Source organism: Rhipicephalus sanguineus, chromosome 1 (assembly GCF_013339695.2).
Source record: "Rhipicephalus sanguineus isolate Rsan-2018 chromosome 1, BIME_Rsan_1.4, whole genome shotgun sequence".
Classification (NCBI taxonomy): domain Eukaryota; kingdom Metazoa; phylum Arthropoda; class Arachnida; order Ixodida; family Ixodidae; genus Rhipicephalus; species Rhipicephalus sanguineus.
In genome coordinates, this window is record NC_051176.1 from 282,417,880 (window position 1) to 282,442,092 (window position 24,213).

Here is a 24,213-nt window from a genome sequence, read left to right on the forward strand (position 1 = left end):
TAGGCCATGAATCGGACGGTGCCTTTCTTAAGGAACCGAAAAAGATGGCTTTCAGCTTCGGCTCGTCTTAAGGCAGGGGCCTCAAACTCACCTCAGTTAGCGGGACGCAGTCGCGAAATAACCGTACTGGCATGTCTCATATGTTGGTCATTTCTCAAGGTGATTTGACGTCAGGATTCGATAAACATATCCGTACTGATCCCCAGAATGACTGCAATCTGGACACCGATTCTGAAATATAGAGCTTTTGTACCAGTGTGATTTTATCTCCCATATATCAACGCACTGTGCATCAGCCCAGTTTGTACTTGCAGCGATAAACTTGTGCGGCGAAGAAAAATTCGTCACCATGTTATGCCAATGCTTGTTCACAAATTCACAAAAAAAAAATTCGTAAGAAAATCACCTTTTCAAAACCATTTTCCCCAATAGTCAAGGCCGCTATCTTTTATGACCACCGTTCGCTAAATTTTTTAAGGCAACGCTATAGTGTTCTACTACGGCCTAAACATACAAAAGATTGTTAAATTTTACAACTTCATCGCTAGTTATCGGGATTGTGCGCAAAAAATAGGTAAATCAAATTTTAGCAGACAGTAAGTATTGCCAGCATATCCATAACGTCTTTATTATAAGCTTTTAACAAACAATTTTTGTATATTCAATATGTTTTTGTAAATAGCACCCAGAAAACGCTCCCTATATGCCATTTCGACGAGAAGATCACATAAACCAAATGTGAAGAAATACTGTTCTATTTATGTTATAGGAATAATACCATGTCTGCTATTGTTTAATAATGCATATGTTGGGGCAGTGAAGGACAGGGTGCATATCAGGAGATTTTTGAACACGCAAGTGTTTTATGCCGGGGTCCACCACGGCTCCACTGACGCATTTCCGTCACGGATATGACGTTGTAAAATATAAAGACTAACATATGGCAAAGAAAAAAACTACAAGAAAAAGTTCCGCCACCGGAAGTCAAACTCACGACCTCTCGATCGCCAGCGCGAAGCGACTCCGCCACAGACGGCATGTTATCTGCTATGCTAACGGCGAGCTATTTATGTACACCATTTGCCGGTGGCGGTACTCAGAGATCGGCGGTACAGCGTGTTTTCGTTATCACTAGCGAGATGGCGCGAAGGCCTCGAAGAGCGCGCTTTAAAAGTCGTCCCACACACGGATTAGCGCGCGCCTCGACAGGGCGTGGTCGCTCGTGCGGGCGCTTATCTCGTGATCTCGGTGGTTTGTACACCTTGCGCTCTGCCTGCAAGTTTCCGTTGAGAGCACGAAGGTCATCTCGCTCACTGTAGCGGCCGCTTTTGCGAAAGGAGAACGCTGCTCACACAGAAATAATTTACAACTGTGACAGTTCCCGCTCATCCTGTGTATGTTCGTTTCGCGCGTCCTTTCTGCTTGAGCAGCGCATTGCAAGTTTCGAGCGGCTTGCCGTTCTTCGCGTAACATTACAATTTGATGCTGTAGCATTCATTCCTTTGCGGTTGGGGCGAAAGAATGCACAACAAACGCTCAACTACGTCCGTGAAGACCAGGGGCGTAGCCAGAAATTGTTTCGGGGGGGGGGGGGGGGGTTCAACCATACTTTATGTATGTTCGTGCGTGCGTTTGTATGTGTGCGGGCCTATATATGCGAGCAAAACTGAAAAAATTCGGGGGGGGGGGGGGTTGAACCCCCCCCTTGGCTATGCCCCTGGTGAAGACACGTTTCACTTTCGTGTTATACCGATTCCTATGACAGAGGGATCAGCCATGTTTTTTTTTTCTAAGTCGTAGTATGTCACCGATTAGAAAAATCGCATAAGCTAAATGTGAAAAAGTGCTATTCTAATTATGTTATGGGGATAATACCATGTCTGCCACTTTTTTATTAATGCATATGTTGTGGTAGTGAAGAACAGAGTCAATTTTTTCTCCATCGCAGTATGTCACCGATTAGAATAATACAAAGTACCAAAAATACAAAGAAAAATACAAGTCGTAGTATGTCACAGATTATGAAAAGTCAACGTGCCCTCGAGTACTGAATTCCTTTTATCGATGAATAACCGGCTGGGATAGTTGGTGTGCAGTGAATACAAGACCAAAGGAAAGGTAGCGTCCTTTTTTCTTTTCCTTTTTTTTTTACAGCACAGCTCCTATGGTCGAGGTTTGCCGTGTGTCGTAGACAGAAAATAATCATCACGATGAACCGGCACGCGCTCTCTTCATCCTCTTCTTCATCGTCGTCCTCTTCTTCCTCTTCTGCTTCGCTCCCAGAACACGAGCGCCGATTTTGCCGGCGTGGGATGCAATAACTCCGATGGGGGAGAGAACGAGTACAGAGAGAGAGAGAGAAGGAGATAGAAATAAAGAGAGAGAGATACGTTCTTGGAGAAAAAAAATTCCATGGTCAGACGAGATTCGAACCCACGTCCCCATGAGCAGATTCCGCCGTTCGAGCCCGCGAAGCCGAAGCTGCTCGACAAGCTGCACGGCTGCGGTGAGAAGACCCCGCCGTTTGAGCCCGCGAGGCCGAAGCTGCTCGACAAGCGCACGATCCGAAGGCGAGCGCCCTAACGTCTCAGCTATCCAGGCACGCTAGCAGAGCATAGCGTAGCCATATAGCCATATAGTAGAGTACAGCAAGGTGGCGGCAAAGGGAAGTGAGGGTGAGATGTGAGGGTGAGGAGGAGGGGAGAACAAGTAGAGAGAGAAAGGGAAAGAGATAGACACAGACACAACAATTCCTCTACAGGGCGTTGTAGGTATACGTACAAATAGATAAATGAATAAATAACAAAGTCAACAAACAAAAAAAGATAGAAAAAAGGGACGGCAAGCATAGCCACGTACAGTATGGTACAGCAAAGGGTGGGACAGAGAGAGGTGAGAGGGTAAAAGCCACGCCAAGCCAGGACCAGCTAGGTGCCCACCAGTTCTGCTGTGATCCATCCTCGCGCGACTTAGTGCAAGCAGCGTTAATTTTTTTTGCTCTTTTCCTTTTTTTATTAGAGCATGCGTCGTAGCATCGTGAGCGCGTGTGGCGACCACGTGCATCCCCTCGACGATCGGCGGCCGCGACCGCGCGCGAGCGAAGTCCGCTTCGTCGTAACGTCTTCTTCTTCACTGGGTTGCACACACCATCGAACAAGGTGTCTGTACGTCTCCTTAAAGGCCAACATAGTGCCCATACCTGCGCTGCTCCATTCAATTGCGTTTGCTCAGCGGCAATAACTGCCGCTTTGGGAGCGAGTTCCCGTCGTGTCCACGACATGACAGGAACGCGCAATAACAATCGAAAAGTAGACGAGACGTCACGAGTCAGGGACCCACCAACCTGCCCACGCGGGGTCGTAAGTGGCGTTCCAGCGTTGGGCCGGAAAGCGTGATCGTGGTTTATTTATAACAATGGTACGCAACGGGGCTAGTCTATTGCAGCGGACGAGCAAGCTTGAGGCCAAAGCAAAATAAAGGCATCGTTCATACGTCCTAGCCTGCGTAGGGCCCCATCTTCTATGACATATTTCTCTGTGTCGAATACTCAAACGACGTATGCTTTGAGCAGAACCTTATACTGTTTTCCTTTCAGTCAACGCTATCTTCTTGAGAATGAGCACTAAAAATAAAATGGTAATGAGTCGGAGAAAGTTAAGGTGGTAGTCTACGCAGCACAGTGACAACGCTCCGTTTATATGGAGGAAGCAAAGAGCCATATAAAAAAAAAACCTTTATAAAATAACGAAAGAGTGAACCAAAAATCGGCGTCATCAAAATCGCTATTTTTCTGACTTCTTGGAACCGCATGCCCAGCTCATCGGAGGAACTTTATAAAGAGATTGAAATGTGGTATATTCGCTTATGTGATGCACTGCTATGCGAGTCACAATTATTTCAATTAAATACTGATGTTATTCAGCAACCGCCACGATGGTCTATCGGTTATGGTGCTCGACTGCTGACCCGAAGGTCGCGGGATCGAATCCCAGCTGCGGCGGCCACGTTTTTGATGGACACGAAAAACGCTGGAGGCTAAATATTTTAAGGAAAAGCTATAGTGTTCAACTACAACTTCACCGCTAGTTATCGTGATTTTGCGTAAAAAATAGGTAAATCAAATTTTAGCAGCGAGTAAGTATTGCCAGCATATCCATAACGTCTTTACTGGCTTTCAACAAACAATTTTTGTATATTTAATATGTTTTTTGTAAATAGCACCAGAAAACGCTCCCAATTTGCCATTTCGACGAGAAAATCACATAAACCAAATGTGAAGAAGAACTGTTCTAATTATGTTATAGGGATAATACCACGTCTGCACCATGTCTGCCATTTTTTAATAATGCACATGTTGGGGCAGAGAAGGACAGAGTGTATATCAGGCGGGGGGGGGCGGGGGGGAGGTTTCAACTTTCAACCATACTTTATGTATGTTCGTGCGTGCGTTTGTATGTGTGCGGGCCTATATATGCAAGCAAAACTGAAAAAATTCGGGGGGGGGTTGAACCCCCCCCCCTTGGCTACGCCCCTGGTGAAGACACGTTTCACTTTCGTGTTATACCGATTCCTATGACAGAGGGATCAGCCATGTTTTTTTTTTCTAAGTCCTAGTATGTCGCCGATTAGAAAAATCACATAAGCTAAATGGGCAGACTTTCGAAAAAAAAAAAAAAAAATGTGCAAAAGTACTCTTCTAGTTATGTTATGGTGATAATACTATGTCTGCCACTTTTTTATTAATGCGTATCTTGTGGTAGTGAAGAACAGTCATTTTTTTCTCCATCGTAGTATGTCACCGATTAGCAAAATACAAAGTACCCTCAAACACTCAATTACTTTTCTCGACAAAAAAAAGAACACTTTCCCTTATGCATTCGCCTAAAACAGGGGTCTCAAAAACGCGACGTTTCGCGAAAGGTCAGCGGTTCGCTTCTCAGTCAGTGCATTGATCCTGCCCCTCCGAAAGCTATCTGCACCTAACGGAGTTTTGCGATGCGTCCAGGATCAGAGGCAGTGCAAGCTTACTGCACTCACCTGGCTTTGCCCTGCCTCCGAGATCGGCTCACCATTCCCCAAGCGACGGTGTCATGTGATGACGTCATCATGTTACTCACGTTATGCGACGTCATCGCGTGACGATTTTTTGCATCACTCATGTTAACGGCGCCGACGCCGATGGTGAAGTCTCACGTTTGATGGGGCATCTAAGGCTTTCGCCTTAATAACCTGTTGAGATAGTTGGGCTGGAACGAATGCAAAACAAAAGAGACGTAACGCATTTCTTTTTAGCGCCGTAAGCGCGTGTGGTGAGCACGTGCGTCGCCCGATCGTCGGCGGCAGCGCGCGCGCAGCGAGAAAGGTCCCCTTCGTCGCAACGTCTTCTTCTTCACTGGGTTGTACACACCATCGAACAATGTGTCTGTACGTCTCCATAAAGGGCCAGGACACCGTGCATGTCTGCACTGCTCCATTCAATTGCGTTTGCTCTGGCGCTCTGGTTGCGCAGTCGAGGCTGAACGCGCGAGAAGATTCCAAAAGCAGACTCATCCACTTGAGGTTCCTACCAACGTGGTCATAAATGTTGTTTTTGTTGTTGTTCCTCAGACATTTGGCACCACCCACCTCGGGGAATAGGCCATGAATCGGACGGTGCCTTTCTTAAGGAACCGAAAAAGATGGCTTTCAGCTTCGGCTCGTCTTAAGGCAGGGGCCTCAACTCACCTCAGTTAGCGGGACGCAGTCGCGAAATAACCGTACTGGCATGTCTCATATGTTGGTCATTTCTCAAGGTGATTTGACGTCAGGATTCGATAACATATCCGTACTGATCCCCAGAATGACTGCAATCTGGACACCGATTCTGAAATATAGAGCTTTTGTACCAGTGTGATTTTATCTCCCATATAATCAACGCACTGTGCATCAGCCCAGTTTGTACTTGCAGCGATAAACTTGTGCGGCGAAGAAAAATTCGTCACCATGTTATGCCAATGCTTGTTCACAAATTCACAAAAAAAAATTCGTAAGAAAATCACCTTTTCAAAACCATTTTCCCCAATAGTCAAGGCCGCTATCTTTTATGACCACCGTTCGCTAAATTTTTTAAGGCAACGCTATAGTGTTCTACTACGGCCTAACCATACAAAAGATTGTAAATTTTACAACTTCATCGCTAGTTATCGGGATTGTGGCGCAAAAAAATAGGTAAATCAAATTTTAGCAGACAGTAAGTATTGCCAGCATATCCATAACGTCTTTATTATAAGCTTTTAACAAACAATTTTTGTATATTCAATATGTTTTTGTAAATAGCACCCAGAAAACGCTCCCTATATGCCATTTCGACGAGAAGATCACATAAACCAAATGTGAAGAAATACTGTTCTATTATGTTATAGGAATAATACCAATGTCTGCTATTGTTTAATAATGCATATGTTGGGGCAGTGAAGGACAGGGTGCATATCAGGAGATTTTTGAACACGCAAGTGTTTTATGCCGGGGTCCACCACGGCTCCACTGACGCATTTCCGTCACGGATATGACGTTGTAAAATATAAAGACTAACATATGGCAAAGAAAAAAACTACAAGAAAAAGTTCCGCCACCGGAAGTCAAACTCACGACCTCTCGATCGCCAGCGCGAAGCGACTCCGCCACAGACGGCATGTTATCTGCTATGCTACGGCGAGCTATTTATGTACACCATTTGCCGGTGGCGGTACTCAGAGATCGGCGGTACAGCGTGTTTTCGTTATCACTAGCGAGATGGCGCGAAGGCCTCGAAGAGCGCGCTTTAAAAGTCGTCCCACACACGGATTAGCGCGCGCCTCGACAGGGCGTGGTCGCTCGTGCGGGCGCTATCTCGTGATCTCGGTGGTTTGTACACCTTGCGCTCTGCCTGCAAGTTTCCGGTTGAGAGCACGAAGGTCATCTCGCTCACTGTAGCGGCCGCTTTTGCGAAAGGAGAACGCTGCTCACACAGAAATAATTTACAACTGTGACAGTTCCCGCTCATCCTGTGTATGTTCGTTTCGCGCGTCCTTTCTGCTTGAGCAGCGCATTGCAAGTTTCGAGCGGCTTGCCGTTCTTCGCGTAACATTACAATTTGATGCTGTAGCATTCATTCCTTTGCGGTTGGGGCGAAAGAATGCACAACAAACGCTCAACTACGTCCGTGAAGACCAGGGGCGTAGCCAGAAATTTGTTTCGGGGGGGGGGGGGGGGGGTTCAACCATACTTTATGTATGTTCGTGAGCGTGCGTTTGTATGTGTGCGGGCCTATATATGCGAGCAAAACTGAAAAAATTCGGGGGGGGGGGGGTTGAACCCCCCCCTTGGCTATGCCCCTGGTGAAGACACGTTTCACTTTCGTGTTATACCGATTCCTATGACAGAGGGATCAGCCATGTTTTTTTTTTCTAAGTCGTAGTATGTCACCGATTAGAAAAATCGCATAAGCTAAATGTGAAAAAGTGCTATTCTAATTATGTTATGGGGATAATACCATGTCTGCCACTTTTTTATTAATGCATATGTTGTGGTAGTGAAGAACAGAGTCAATTTTTTCTCCATCGCAGTATGTCACCGATTAGAATAATACAAAGTACCAAAATACAAAGAAAAATACAAGTCGTAGTATGTCACAGATTATGAAAAGTCAACGTGCCCTCGAGTACTGAATTCCTTTATCGATGAATAACCGGCTGGGATAGTTGGTGTGCAGTGAATACAAGACCAAAGGAAAGGTAGCGTCCTTTTTCTTTTCCTTTTTTTTTTTACAGCACAGCTCCTATGGTCGAGGTTTGCCGTGTGTCGTAGACAGAAATAATCATCACGATGAACCGGCACGCGCTCCTCTTCATCCTCTTCTTCATCGTCGTCCTCTTCTTCCTCTTCTGCTTCGCTCCCAGAACACGAGCGCCGATTTTGCCGGCGTGGGATGCAATAACTCCGATGGGGGAGAGAACGAGTACAGAGAGAGAGAGAGAAGGAGATAGAAATAAAGAGAGAGAGATACGTTCTTGGAGAAAAAAAATTCCATGGTCAGACGAGATTCGAACCCACGTCCCCATGAGCAGATTCCGCCGTTCGAGCCCGCGAAGCCGAAGCTGCTCGACAAGCTGCACGGCTGCGGTGAGAAGACCCCGCCGTTTGAGCCCGCGAGGCCGAAGCTGCTCGACAAGCGCACGATCCGAAGGCGAGCGCCCTAACGTCTCAGCTATCCAGGCACGCTAGCAGAGCATAGCGTAGCCATATAGCCATATAGTAGAGTACAGCAAGGTGGCGGCAAAGGGAAGTGAGGGTGAGATGTGAGGGTGAGGAGGAGGGGAGAACAAGTAGAGAGAGAAAGGGAAAGAGATAGACACAGACACAACAATTCCTCTACAGGGCGTTGTAGGTATACGTACAAATAGATAATGAATAATAACAAAGTCAACAAACAAAAAAAGATAGAAAAAAGGGACGGCAAGCATAGCCACGTACAGTATGGTACAGCAAAGGGTGGGACAGAGAGAGGTGAGAGGGTAAAAGCCACGCCAAGCCAGGACCAGCTAGGTGCCCACCAGTTCTGCTGTGATCCATCCTCGCGCGACTTAGTGCAAGCAGCGTTAATTTTTTTTGCTCTTTTCCTTTTTTTATTAGAGCATGCGTCGTAGCATCGTGAGCGCGTGTGGCGACCACGTGCATCCCCTCGACGATCGGCGGCCGCGACCGCGCGCGAGCGAAGTCCGCTTCGTCGTAACGTCTTCTTCTTCACTGGGTTGCACACACCATCGAACAAGGTGTCTGTACGTCTCCTTAAAGGCCAACATAGTGCCATACCTGCGCTGCTCCATTCAATTGCGTTTGCTCAGCGGCAATAACTGCCGCTTTGGGAGCGAGTTCCCGTCGTGTCCACGACATGACAGGAACGCGCAATAACAATCGAAAAGTAGACGAGACGTCACGAGTCAGGGACCCACCAACCTGCCCACGCGGGGTCGTAAGTGGCGTTCCAGCGTTGGGCCGGAAAGCGTGATCGTGGTTTATTTATAACAATGGTACGCAACGGGGCTAGTCTATTGCAGCGGACGAGCAAGCTTGAGGCCAAAGCAAAATAAAGGCATCGTTCATACGTCCTAGCCTGCGTAGGGCCCCATCTTCTATGACATATTCTCTGTGTCGAATACTCAAACGACGTATGCTTTGAGCAGAACCTTATACTGTTTTCCTTTCAGTCAACGCTATCTTCTTGAGAATGAGCACTAAAAATAAAATGGTAATGAGTCGGAGAAAGTTAAGGTGGTAGTCTACGCAGCACAGTGACAACGCTCCGTTTATATGGAGGAAGCAAAGAGCCATATAAAAAAAAAACCTTTATAAAATAACGAAAGAGTGAACCAAAAATCGGCGTCATCAAAATCGCTATTTTTCTGACTTCTTGGAACCGCATGCCCAGCTCATCGGAGGAACTTTATAAAGAGATTGAAATGTGGTATATTCGCTTATGTGATGCACTGCTATGCGAGTCACAATTATTTCAATTAATACTGATGTTATTCAGCAACCGCCATGATGGTCTATCGGTTATGGTGCTCGACTGCTGACCCGAAGGTCGCGGGATCGAATCCCAGCTGCGGCGGCCACGTTTTTGATGGACACGAAAACGCTGGAGGCTAAATATTTTAAGGAAAAGCTATAGTGTTCAACTACAACTTCACCGCTAGTTATCGTGATTTTGCGTAAAAAATAGGTAAATCAAATTTTAGCAGCGAGTAAGTATTGCCAGCATATCCATAACGTCTTTACTGGCTTTCAACAAACAATTTTTGTATATTTAATATGTTTTTTGTAAATAGCACCCAGAAAACGCTCCCAATTTGCCATTTCGACGAGAAAATCACATAAACCAAATGTGAAGAAAAACTGTTCTAATTATGTTATAGGGATAATACCACGTCTGCACCATGTCTGCCATTTTTTAATAATGCACATGTTGGGGCAGAGAAGGACAGAGTGTATATCAGGCGGGGGGGGGGGGGGGGAGGTTTCAACTTTCAACCATACTTTATGTATGTTCGTGCGTGCGTTTGTATGTGTGCGGGCCTATATATGCAAGCAAAACTGAAAAAATTCGGGGGGGGGGTTGAACCCCCCCCCCCCCCCCTTGGCTACGCCCCTGGTGAAGACACGTTTCACTTTCGTGTTATACCGATTCCTATGACAGAGGGATCAGCCATGTTTTTTTTTCTAAGTCCTAGTATGTCGCCGATTAGAAAAATCACATAAGCTAAATGTGCAAAAGTACTCTTCTAGTTATGTTATGGTGATAATACTATGTCTGCCACTTTTTTATTAATGCGTATCTTGTGGTAGTGAAGAACAGTCATATTTTTCTCCATCGTAGTATGTCACCGATTAGCAAAATACAAAGTACCCTCAAACACTCAATTACTTTTCTCGACAAAAAAAAAGAACACTTTCCCTTATGCATTCGCCTAAAACAGGGGTCTCAAAAACGCGACGTTTCGCGAAAGGTCAGCGGTTCGCTTCTCAGTCAGTGCATTGATCCTGCCCCTCCGAAAGCTATCTGCACCTAACGGAGTTTTGCGATGCGTCCAGGATCAGAGGCAGTGCAAGCTTACTGCACTCACCTGGCTTTGCCCTGCCTCCGAGATCGGCTCACCATTCACCAAGCGACGGTGTCATGTGATGACGTCATCATGTTACTCACGTTATGCGACGTCATCGCGTGACGATTTTTTGCATCACTCATGTTAACGGCGCCGACGCCGATGGTGAAGTCTCACGTTTGATGGGGCATCTAAGGCTTTCGCCTTAATAACCTGTTGAGATAGTTGGGCTGGAACGAATGCAAAACCAAAAGAGACGTAACGCATTTCTTTTTAGCGCCGTAAGCGCGTGTGGTGAGCACGTGCGTCGCCCGATCGTCGGCGGCAGCGCGCGCGCGCGAGAAAGGTCCCCTTCGTCGCAACGTCTTCTTCTTCACTGGGTTGTACACACCATCGAACAATGTGTCTGTACGTCTCCATAAAGGCCAGGACACCGTGCATGTCTGCACTGCTCCATTCAATTGCGTTTGCTCTGGCGCTCTGGTTGCGCAGTCGAGGCTGAACGCGCGAGAAGATTCCAAAAGCAGACTCATCCACTTGAGGTTCCTACCAACGTGGTCATAAATGTTGTTTTTGTTGTTGTTCCTCAGACATTTGGCGCCACCCACCTCGGGGAATAGGCCATGAATCGGACGGTGCCTTTCTTAAGGAACCGAAAAAGATGGCTTTCAGCTCCGGCTCGTCTTAAGGCAGGGGCCTCAAACTCACCTCAGTTAGCGGGACGCAGTCGCGAAATAACCGTACTGGCATGTCTCATATGTTGGTCATTTCTCAAGGTGATTTGACGTCAGGATTCGATAAACATATCCGTACTGATCCCCAGAATGACTGCAATCTGGACACCGATTCTGAAATATAGAGCTTTTGTACCAGTGTGATTTTATCTCCCATATATCAACGCACTGTGCATCAGCCCAGTTTGTACTTGCAGCGATAAACTTGTGCGGCGAAGAAAAATTCGTCACCATGTTATGCCAATGCTTGTTCACAAATTCACAAAAAAAAATTCGTAAGAAAATCACCTTTTCAAACCATTTTCCCCAATAGTCAAGGCCGCTATCTTTTATGACCACCGTTCGCTAAATTTTTTAAGGCAACGCTATAGTGTTCTACTACGGCCTAAACATACAAAAGATTGTTAAATTTTACAACTTCATCGCTAGTTATCGGGATTGTGCGCAAAAAATAGGTAAATCAAATTTTAGCAGACAGTAAGTATTGCCAGCATATCCATAACGTCTTTATTATAAGCTTTTAACAAACAATTTTTGTATATTCAATATGTTTTTGTAAATAGCACCCAGAAAACGCTCCCTATATGCCATTTCGACGAGAAGATCACATAAACCAAATGTGAAGAAATACTGTTCTATTTATGTTATAGGAATAATACCATGTCTGCTATTGTTTAATAATGCATATGTTGGGGCAGTGAAGGACAGGGTGCATATCAGGAGATTTTTGAACACGCAAGTGTTTATGCCGGGGTCCACCACGGCTCCACTGACGCATTTCCGTCACGGATATGACGTTGTAAAATATAAAGACTAACATATGGCAAAGAAAAAAACTACAAGAAAAAGTTCCGCCACCGGAAGTCAAACTCACGACCTCTCGATCGCCAGCGCGAAGCGACTCCGCCACAGACGGCATGTTATCTGCTATGCTAACGGCGAGCTATTTATGTACACCATTTGCCGGTGGCGGTACTCAGAGATCGGCGGTACAGCGTGTTTTCGTTATCACTAGCGAGATGGCGCGAAGGCCTCGAAGAGCGCGCTTTAAAAGTCGTCCCACACACGGATTAGCGCGCGCCTCGACAGGGCGTGGTCGCTCGTGCGGGGCGCTTATCTCGTGATCTCGGTGGTTTGTACACCTTGCGCTCTGCCTGCAAGTTTCCGTTGAGAGCACGAAGGTCATCTCGCTCACTGTAGCGGCCGCTTTTGCGAAAGGAGAACGCTGCTCACACAGAAATAATTTACAACTGTGACAGTTCCCGCTCATCCTGTGTATGTTCGTTTCGCGCGTCCTTTCTGCTTGAGCAGCGCATTGCAAGTTTCGAGCGGCTTGCCGTTCTTCGCGTAACATTACAATTGATGCTGTAGCATTCATTCCTTTGAGGTTGGGGCGAAAGAATGCACAACAAACGCTCAACTACGTCCGTGAAGACCAGGGGCGTAGCCAGAAATTTGTTTCGGGGGGGGGGGGGGGGGTTTCAACCATACTTTATGTATGTTCGTGCGTGCGTTTGTATGTGTGCGGGCCTATATATGCGAGCAAAACTGAAAAAATTCGGGGGGGGGGGGGTTGAACCCCCCCCTTGGCTATGCCCCTGGTGAAGACACGTTTCACTTTCGTGTTATACCGATTCCTATGACAGAGGGATCAGCCATGTTTTTTTTTTCTAAGTCGTAGTATGTCACCGATTAGAAAAATCGCATAAGCTAAATGTGAAAAAGTGCTATTCTAATTATGTTATGGGGATAATACCATGTCTGCCACTTTTTTATTAATGCATATGTTGTGGTAGTGAAGAACAGAGTCAATTTTTTCTCCATCGCAGTATGTCACCGATTAGAATAATACAAAGTACCAAAAATACAAAGAAAAATACAAGTCGTAGTATGTCACAGATTATGAAAAGTCAACGTGCCCTCGAGCACGGTGTTAGAAGTACAGGTGGAACGACGCAGCACCGGCGCCATGCGCTCGCTGTGTGGAACTTCGGTTCCTCCGCGCCGTCACGCCGCCAGATGGCAGGAGCAGTCAAGAGGCTCACAGCGGCGCGCGCCGGCCTCTCTTCCGACAAAGCCACGGTGACGAAGCAGTTGCCGCCACATTGCTTCCTCGTTTAATTCTTTTTGTGCGATGGCAGGTCATGCTATTCGAGTGAGAAAGCCGTGATATGGGCAAAAAGTGTTTTGTGCCGCGGTGCAACTCTGTGTACAAGACCTGCACTGAAAAGTCGATTTTTCTGCACCCCGAGATGCGGAACGCCTGAATGTTTGGCGCCATGCGATTCCGCGCAAGGACCGCGTGCTGCAGTCGACTGATTACGCGTGCGAGAAGCACTTCGAGCCGAGGTACATAACGAAGACGTGGGAAGCAGTGTACAAAGGGCACGTTCTTGTGAGCACATCACGAAAGGCGGCTCTGGCTAATGACGCCGTGCCGACGAAGTATTGAGTTCCTTTTGAGTTCATCGTCTTGAGTTCATCCACGCCGTGAGTTGGCCCGTTTTTTTAACACCTACGTGCGTGTGCAGTCTTTCTCTCTCCGTGCGAAAGCTACGCTTGTTAACAATGAGAATATCTGGGGTTTTACGTGCTGAAACCACGTTATGATTATGAGGCACGCCGTAGCAGAGCCCCACAAATTTCGGCAATGTGGTGTTATTTAACATGCACTGACATCGTAGAGAACACGGGTCTCTAGCATGCCGCCTCCATCAAAATGCGACCGCCGCGGCTGGCATCGAACTAGGGAACTTCGGTCAGCAGCCGAGTACCGTAACCGGTGTACCATCGCGGTTGACTGGCTACGCTCGTAAAGACTCCCCACACCGCGATCGACGTGTTCCTTGAAGGACGAAGTAGTAATGCTGTCTTCGGGTGACTATGCGAGACATAAACAGTGAAATATATTCCTCAGTTGGCAACAGAGAAGAATCGGAAACATATATCCACCATTCATAATGTCTCCCCTTCTCGCAGTGCCAAACCAGGATGCTTTTTCATATCCTTCGTCGGTGCCTCAAACTTAGCTGCTGGCATTCGCTAAAATTCACTATTTTATGCACGACCAGCTAAAAAGTCGTATTCGTGACACATTTTTTTATCCGCGATCAACGACCGCAAATTACTTCGAATGTTCCCGACAGCAAAGACAGTATGCGTTTTCTGTTGTAATACTACGCCTAATGCGGTATTTTTTCTAACTATCTAAACTATACTTCTACAAACAGAACTAATTTTTGTCATATTCAGCGTGACGTCACTGTCATATCTTTAATTGTCCGAATGAGGAAAGCATGTCTTGAATTTACCACCTCCAACCTTCGCGGTGGCAAATTCAACATATTCAACAGGTAGCGGCTGTATCGTCCAAATTTCGATTTATTCGAAGCTATTATTTATTTATTTATTTTTGCGCTCGTTATAGCGCGAACGCACAGTTTTTTATTCATTTCGAGGGGCGGTCGCGGCTCCGAAGCGACCACGCCTGATACCGCTCTTGAGCCACCAGTAGTGTAGCGCCATCTAGGGCCCTGTGAACAAGACGCCACAAACCGCGGACAGAAGTTCGCCGCTTCCGGAGGCGCCGTCGGTCCACCTATAATACTTCTAACACCGTGCCCTCGAGTACTGAATTCCTTTTATCGATGAATAACCGGCTGGGATAGTTGGTGTGCAGTGAATACAAGACCAAAGGAAAGGTAGCGTCCTTTTTTCTTTTCCTTTTTTTTTTACAGCACAGCTCCTATGGTCGAGGTTTGCCGTGTGTCGTAGACAGAAAATAATCATCACGATGAACCGGCACGCGCTCTCTTCATCCTCTTCTTCATCGTCGTCCTCTTCTTCCTCTTCTGCTTCGCTCCCAGAACACGAGCGCCGATTTTGCCGGCGTGGGATGCAATAACTCCGATGGGGGAGAGAACGAGTACAGAGAGAGAGAGAGAAGGAGATAGAAATAAAGAGAGAGAGATACGTTCTTGGAGAAAAAAAATTCCATGGTCAGACGAGATTCGAACCCACGTCCCCATGAGCAGATTCCGCCGTTCGAGCCCGCGAAGCCGAAGCTGCTCGACAAGCTGCACGGCTGCGGTGAGAAGACCCCGCCGTTTGAGCCCGCGAGGCCGAAGCTGCTCGACAAGCGCACGATCCGAAGGCGAGCGCCCTAACGTCTCAGCTATCCAGGCGCGCTAGCAGAGCATAGCGTAGCCATATAGCCATATAGTAGAGTACAGCAAGGTGGCGGCAAAGGGAAGTGAGGGTGAGAGGGAGAGATGTGAGGGTGAGGAGGAGGGGATAACAAGTAGAGAGAGCAATAGAGAGAAAGGGAACGAGATAGACACAGACACAACAATGCCTCTACAGGGCGTTGTAGGTATACGTACAAATAGGTAAATGAATAAATAACAAAGTCAAGAAACAAAAAAAAGATCGAAAAAAGGGACGGCATGCATAGCCACGTACAGTATGGTACAGCAAAGGGTGGGACAGAGAAAGGTGAGAGAGGGTGAAAGCCTAGCCAAGCCAGGACCAGCTAGGTGCCCACCAGCTCTGCTGTGATCCATCCTTGTGCGACTTAGTGCAAGCAGCGTTAATTTTTTTGCTCTTTTCCTTTTTTATTAGAGCATACGTCGTAGCATCGTAAGCGCGTGTGGCGACCACGTGCATCCCCTCGACGATCGGTGGCCGCGACCGCGCGCGAGCGAAGTCCGCTTCGTTGTAACGTCTTCTTCTTCACTGGGTTGCACACACCATCGAACAAGGTGTCTGTACGTCTCCAAAAAGGCCAACATAGTGCCTATACCTGCTCTGCTCCATTCAATTGCGTTTGCTCAGCGGCAATAGCTGCCGCTTTGGGAGCGAGTTCCCGTCGTGTCCACGACACGACGGGAACGCGCAATAACAATCGAAAAGTAGACTAGACGTCACGACTCAGGGACCCACCAACCTGCCCAAGCAGGCTGGTAAGTGGCGTTCCAACGTTGGGCCGGAAAGTGTGATAGCGCTTTCCGTCCCAACGCTGCTTTCATACGTCCTACCCTGCGTAGGGCCCTATCTTCTATGACATATTTCTCTGTGTCGAATCCTAAAACGACGTATGCTCTAAGCAGAACTTTACAATGCCTTTTTTTTCAGTCAACGCTATCCACTACATCATCGTGATAAAATTTCAAGGCGGCCCACGTAAACTCACGGGAAAACAGCTGAAGTTAGTAGATTTGACCAAGTTCCTCAAGTCACGCGAGAACCAGGTGCAACCCATCGGAGACATAGAACACTGGATTCACACCCTCAAACAGGACGTTATTAATGCCACACAAATTGCACCTCCCGAGGCACACCTCGAAGAGATCGATAGCCGATTGCTTCACATGTGGGAGGCAAAGCAATCGCTCCAAAAGACGTGGAAGACACAAAAACACAACAGAAACCTCAGAAAACGCATAGCGCTCCTCAACAGAGAGATAGAGGCGTATGCAAAACAGCTATGCCGACAACACTGGGACGAAACCTGCGATGCAATGGACAGGCAATTAAGTTTCGGTAAAACGGGGCATTTTCTCCGATTCTTACTGGATCCAGATGACAATAAAGCCACCCAGCGACAAACCATCAACAAACCCATCCATGCGTACAAGGGCACTGAGGAGGAGTTCCTTAGGGAGGTAGAGTTCAAATACATCTCTCAGGCTCCTCCTCAGCAGCACCCAGACTATACGGGCCAGGCCAACACCACCCTAGACGAGGAATTCAGCCAAGCGGATATCCGCGCCGCCCTGCACAAACTTAACACCAAATCTGCCCCAGGTCCCGACACCATTACCAACAAGACACTACGTAATCTTGACGATGAGTCAATCACACACCTGACAAAATTACATTAATCAATGCTGGACCACCGGCAGTTTGCCCCCGCAGTGGAAAAAGGCCCAGGTGATTCTAATTCCTAAACCAGGCAAACCGCTGAATACTAACAATAGGCCCATCTCCTTGACATCGTGCATGGGCAAATTGATGGAACACGCGTTCCTGGCTGGACTAACAAATTATCTCGAAGACAATGACCTATTTCCACACACCATGATTGGCTTCCGCAGGCACGTCTCGACCCAGGATGCAATGCTGCAGCTCAAACACCACATCATAGACAGTACAGGCCACTCCACTAAGCCCATTCTTGGTGCAGATCTCGAGAAGACCTTTGACAATGTCACACACAGCACCATCCTAAATCAGATCAACACCCTAAACTTAGGGCTCCGCACGTACAATTATATCAGAGCCTTTCTTACAGACAGGGCGGCCACCATCACCGTAGGAGCACTCAGATCACCCGAGATAACCATGGGAAGCGCGGGCACCCCGCAGGGTTCCGTGATCTCTCCTATGTTGTTTAACGTCGCCCTCCTAGGCCTTCCGTCACGACTACATACAATCCCACGACTCCATCACACAGTTTATGCCGACGACATTACCCTCTGGGTGTGCGACGGCAATGATGGATCCATAGAACAAAGATTACAGGAGGGGATTGACACAGTAGCACGGTACCTACGAGGAAGTGGACTATCCTGTTCGGCGGAGAAGTCCGAGCTACTGCTACATTGCCCTACACTCAGAGGCCGACCACCCAAGCAACATATACAAGCACAGACACACGCCGATATAACACTCACTACAAGCGACGGCCGCATAATACCAACCGTGGACAAAATCGGAGTGCTAGGCCTGATCATCGAGAGTAAGGGCACAAACGGCGAGACAGTTCGCAACAGTGACGCAAAAGTGTCGAACACGATGCGCCTCATTAAACGCATCACCAATAAACACAAAGGCATGAAAGAGGCGAGCGTCATCCGCCTAATCCAATCATTCGTACTTAGTCACATCACCTATACTGCGGCCTACCACCGATGGTTCACTGTAGAAAAGTCTAAACTCAACAGCCTCATAAGGAAAATCTAAAAACAAGCACTAGGTTTGCCTCAAAACGCCAGCACAGACCTCCTCCTTCAACTGGGCTTACACAATACGCTTGAGGAGCTTATCGAGGCACAACAAATCTCCCAATACGAGCGATTGGCCAAGACTAAGCCAGGGCGCCAGATTCTCGAGAATCTCGGAATAGATTATCACACCCAACATCGAGACAAACACGACATACCACGGACTATCCGCACTAAACTCACAGTTCCACCTATACCCAGGAACGTGCACCCCGAACACAATGCGGGCAGACGCATTAGTAAAGCCAGAGCCATGACCAAGATTTTTGGGCGCAGCCACGAAGCGGTCTTTGTCGATGCAGCACGCTATCGGGAACGTCACCGCTTCGTGGCTGCGGTTGTAGACCACACACAACAATGCAAAACAAGGGTATCAATTACCACAAAACACGTAGAAACGGCGGAGGAAGTCGCTATCGCGATGGCCATAGCCCACACGAACGCCTACTATATCATCAGCGACTCGCAAACGGCGGTGCGAAACTACGCAAGCGGCAGAATCTCCCCCGAGGCATTGCAGATCCTAAATATAGTCAAAATTGATGAGGCCGACAAATGCGTACAAATACTCTGGTTCCCTGCCCACACGCCCCTATGTCACCAGAAGATCAATCCAAATGAAGTGGCGCACAACGTGGCTCTCACGTTCCGGTCCGCGTTAGAAGAAACAGCCACCCGAATGGAATCTTCCACGGCTGTATGGGAATGGGACGATCGGCTCACTAAATTCTGTGACATCACTCAACATTAGCGAATGCAAAGGCGGGAGTACCCTCCGCCACACCCTAAGCTAAATCGGGCCCAGTCCGTTCAATGGCGGCAGCTACAAACACGAACATACACGAACCCCGTCATCATGCACTACATATATCCTGAATTATAGACTGTTTCAAGATTGCGATAACAGGGGCACGTGGTGTACCCCAAGAAACTTCCGGTCACCTCATTTATTATTCTGCAACGCCGAAGCGTAAAGCGTTTTTTTAAGATTTGTCAGAGTAAGGGAATACTGTTTTTCCATTTTCACATAAAAGAAAGGCGCCTTATAGTTAAAGACTAACTCTTTTAGTGTTGTGCGTAGCTTAGAAGAATATTTAATTGAAATATTTTGCTAGACACAGGTAGAAAAGTGTTGAAACTCTACGGGCTACTCGCCAAGGCTTTTGTTCCACGCCAATCCTGCTAGCCTACGCCAGCGCAGGAAACCGAAGCGGTCCAGGGCCTGTGTTAGTAAACAGTAAAACCGTCTATACCCAACTAATCTATGCCAGTATTGTAACATCAGAGCCACGCTTGGTCACATCCTATGGGCATGTCCAGCATTAATCAGCAATGCTAGGGTCGCGACCTCCAGTGAAGGCCTTCGGGAGCGTTGGTGGACTACGCTGCTCAGTTCGGGCCTGGACAAGCTACCCTGGGCGATCCAGCAGGCCGAGGAAGCTGCCAGGAGACACGGTGTCTCCGTTAGCTTCTAGGTGGGAGCCAGCCCAGCAATCTGCCGGAAATGAGTTTCTTCTTCTTCTTCTTTTCCTTTTTAATAGAGCATGCGTCGTAGCATCGTAAGCGCGTGTGGCGACCACCAGGGTTGCCAGGTCTAAACGACAAAAAATAGCCAAAAAGTAGTCATCTTGAGCCAAGGGCAGTAAACGTAGCCAAAAGTAGCCACGCGTGCGTGAAAACAACTGCGAAGTTTTTACTGAAATGACTAAATGAAAGAACCTTTTGGTGGCAATGTAAATAAGTACAGCAGGAACCCTTCAAAAATCATAACTGCTGAAATTAAAGTATAAATTGTTGAATTTAGCAATCATTCCGCGCAGGATGACGAAGTTTATTGCGCTGTTTTAAAGGGACTAGAACTTCTAGATTTCTGGCTACAGCAAAATCGAGTACTGCGTGAGGGTGCTCCAAAAATCCCAGCTGCTGGGACTGAAGCATAACTTGTAGTCACTTTCGCAACTGTTTCTCGCGTGATGACGAAGTCCGAGCAGTTAATATTTCCGAGTCGCAGTCCATACCTAATTCTAAGAAATACTACAGAGGGTTTGTCGAATATTCCATTTCCAATGTCGATGAGTGAGGAGCTTTCGCGGTGCGGATCACTTTCGATTGCCCTCTTCCCTTCTAATTACAGTTTGAAGTCGCATTCAGCAACACGTGGTCTGATAAATGAGGCCCCATGCAACAGTTTTCCCCTCGAGTCTCACCCACGTACGCAAAAGTCTTTTCTTTAGTGTAACACAAGTGCCAAATTCGATTTCAGGAGATGGAAGCACGCTTTCGTCGCCATGGTTTGACACCGTATACTCGAACGCCAGCGGCCGAATTTGACTACTTGGTTCAAATTGAGGTGTAGCCAAAAAATAGCCAAGTACCCAAGACGTTTTTTCTGCCGCCACCGGCCGAAAAGAGTAGCCAAATTGACGCAAAGTAACAAACTGGCAACCCTGTTTTATAGATGATGCCTATACGAATATTTACACGAAGTGAGGGTCTCATCGAGGGAATTGAGTTGCTTGAGAGGCTAGCGGTTAGGAGAATCACGTACTGCGCAGTAACGTTACCTTATAGCCAAATGTGGGCGTTTCTTTCATATTCCATTGCAGCGTATTTAAAGCATTGGCGAAAAAGACAACTCTCTACCGGTTGGAGCTAAACCCGTAGCCATTTTCATGCCCAATGTCCTACTCCACCAAATGGGATACAGTAGTGTCTGTCCTATGTTCGTGGGCCGGTCGGGCGCACACTTACTCGTATACACTTTTAACGGATGCCTGATGAACAACGTGACTCCTAAACGCGGCGGTGAATAGAAACATCCGGTGACGCCGCAGAAGCACGTAGTTAGAAGAGTGTGGAAAAACTCCTCCCAGCTGCCCCCAGTGACACATTGAATTTTTTCTCTTTGATTGTCTTTTCCATTCCCCTGGGATATAATTAATGCATCTCCTTTAACTCACCCACCCCAGCTCTCTAATGCTTGTCGGCGTTTCAACGACTGTTGCCACGTTTCCTTTCTTTCTTTTAATTAAGGAAGTTCTGCCACCAGGCTCCGCTGGCGCTGGAAGATCGCACTGCTCAGATCGAACCTGACAGCACAACTCTGGGCCGAGCCGAGGAAGCTGCAAGAGAAGGTCTCGGAACCGCGTCCGCGACGGGTGCCCAGACCATGGAAATGACGCCAGACTCGAATCTTGATTTGGAAATAAAGTTTACGTTCTTCTGCTTCTCCCGCGAACGAAGAAATGATTGCTAATATCATAAGAGGAAGCGATTACTGAGCAAGCGAAAAAGAAATTAAAAAAGAAGAAAACAATTACCATGGCGTAGTAAAACAAAATTACACCATTTCCCGCTAAAGGGGACCATGAGGCGATGCGAGGCCGGAGCACTTGCACGATCGCGTGTCGTTGGCGTTCGTTGGGTATGCTACCGACCAGGGGCGTAGCCAGACATTTTTTTCACCGGGGGGGGGGGGGGGGTTCAACCATACATTATGTATGTTCGTGCGTGTGTTTGTATGTGTGCATGTATATATATGCAAGCAAAATTAAAAATTCCGGGGGGGGGTTCGAACCCCCCAACCACCCCCCCTTGGCTACGCCCCCGCTACCGACCTCTCGTCGTGGAACGCGAAGAGGAACGCTACGCGTGTCTTGTCTTCCCTCTAGCCTGGCCGTTCTTTCTCACAGGGCGAGCGGGGAACGCGGTCGACAGGCGCGCGAGAGGGGGCAGCGTAGGAGAGGAGAGAGAGGGGCAGGGGACGCGCATGCGCTCATCGCGGCGTTGCGTAGCAGAGAATTTCGGCATGTCTAGCCCGCGTTTCAGAGGAAGAGAGTGTAGAGGGGGAGGGGAGAGGGAAAGTGGGGAAGGGGAATGGGAGAGGGTGTGGGGAGATGGGAAGTGGAGAGGGGAGAAGGGAGTGGAGAGGGAGAGGAGGTGTGTGGAGAGGGCTTGCGCATGCGCAGTAAGGGTGGTCACGCCGCACACCACCACCACCACCGGATTGAACTCCGCTATAAGATTCTTCACATCTAAAAAACACCGGTCTATTCATCCTGTTCTTCTTTTTTTTTTTGTATTCGTGTCTCTTCTGCACCAACGTCTACGCCGCAGGTAAATAGAGTTTTGATATTTGTGACTTGTGCATGGAGCCTCGTCCGCTACGGCCTGCTGAACATGGCGTGAAAAGGAAAAGCCTCGTGTTGCCGACCTGTAGCCGTTATTACATGGTACTGTGCATGGCTGATGTAAAGAGCAGATCAAGTTCTAGCAAGCGTAGAGCTGCGAAATGCGAGACACGGGATCACTTGGTGTGATGAAGCAGACGAGGTGCTGAAGGTTTGCTTTTTGCCGTGACACATGAGCGTGTCAAATTTATAGAGGGCTCACTCAAAGCGCGAGTCTGAATCTCGTTTGTCTAGAACGGTCGGACGGCCGCTTTACCCGCCGTTTTTTGCCAAAAATGTGCAGAGGCTAACGCCGTAACATCAAACATAGTCGTACCGCATGTTAGGCCTTGTGCTATAAATGAAGCATGAATGAAAGCTTGTAGCCACGGGCGTAGACAGGATTTTGTCTTGGTGGTGTAAACCGTGTTGCATCGCGGTGGGGGAGTGGGGGATCGCTGGTGTGGCCTGGGTGGGAGGCAAGTGTTGGAGTGGCTTGAAGGAAGGGGGAGAGCAAGTGCCCCTTTTGCAGACCCCTTGCCGACGCCCATGCTAGCCATAACGCGAGGAAGCAGCCGTGGACGGCGCCAGCATCCACAGCCACGCGCTCAACCGCACTAGAGAAGTCTGATTCAGCCTGTACTGCAACGTGCCACATACCTTGGGTGACTTCGTCTTCCTTTCGTTTCAGTTGCATGGAGTTCCAAAATATGCCGGCAAGAATTGTGCGTGCTCGAGCTTGTTCGAGAAAAAAAACGCAGTACAGTCGACCGATACTTTAACAGTATCGTGCGATCGTCGATCGGCCGGCCTTCCAGCGTCTTCTAACAGCTCTTAGCGACGAGATCAGCCAGTGTAGCACATGCGCATCTAGCTCACACAAAGCGCGAGTTTCATCCGCTGCGCCCTTCCCTCAGGCATAACACCCCTGTGTCGCGATTGACGTTGGTAGCTTCTCTGATTTTCGCTTACACCGACTTAATCTTGGCAAGGACTGCGTCGAACGTTTCGGTGGGAAAAGCCTAGCAGACGAAACTATAGCGGTTCGAGTGAATTTTGTGCGCGTGCGCTGCCGCTGATGAGTCGACGCGTGCGCGCTATACTGATAAAGAATCGGTCGACTACACTACATACTTATATTCCCATTTCTTTAGGTCGTGTGGCGCACACTTAAAATTTCACCGAAAATTGCAACTAGGAAAAGGCGAGAGATACATTGCAGTTAATGACTTGGATATGAAATGACTGTATGGATCTCGATCTTGTGTTGGCTGCTGTGGTGTATCTCTGCACAAGATTAGTCTTGAATGAAGCACCGCACACATCTTCGTTTTTTAAAGCATTTGCATCCGTGTGCAAGCGACCATTTCAAGCAAGTAAAAAAAAGAAACACTGCTCAAGTAATCTTTAGCGGCCTTTTATTCTTGTATGAAGCCTTTCCCACGGATTGAACAGGCTTGATCCAATAATCACTTCGTCCAATCGTTGTCGCTACATTTTTGTTAGACGTATAGGTAACTGAGATGAAGTTCAGTTCTGCTCTGAACTGTTTGTATTCACAAGTACTGTAGCCCTAATGGGCCGCAGTATGTATAACTTGAATGTAGATGCGTGTTAAGGAACCCCATAAAATACAAATTGATGCAATCATCCTACTCCTGCGTGTCTCACGATTATATATTAGTTT

At 47.7% G+C, this 24,213-nt stretch overlaps 1 long non-coding RNA gene across 5 annotated transcripts in view; it reads right to left on the reverse strand.

Moving 5' to 3' along the window:
* Nucleotides 1-23,201, reverse strand: part of LOC125756879 (uncharacterized) — a 131,235-nt gene extending 108,034 nt beyond the window's left edge. For all 5 annotated transcript variants that reach the window (XR_007414836.1, XR_007414833.1, XR_007414828.1 and 2 more), the window contains exon 1: nt 23,187-23,201. This is a non-coding gene — a long non-coding RNA (uncharacterized LOC125756879). The remainder of the gene's footprint in view (nt 1-23,186) is intronic.
* Between the last annotated feature and the right edge of the window lie 1,012 nt (nt 23,202-24,213).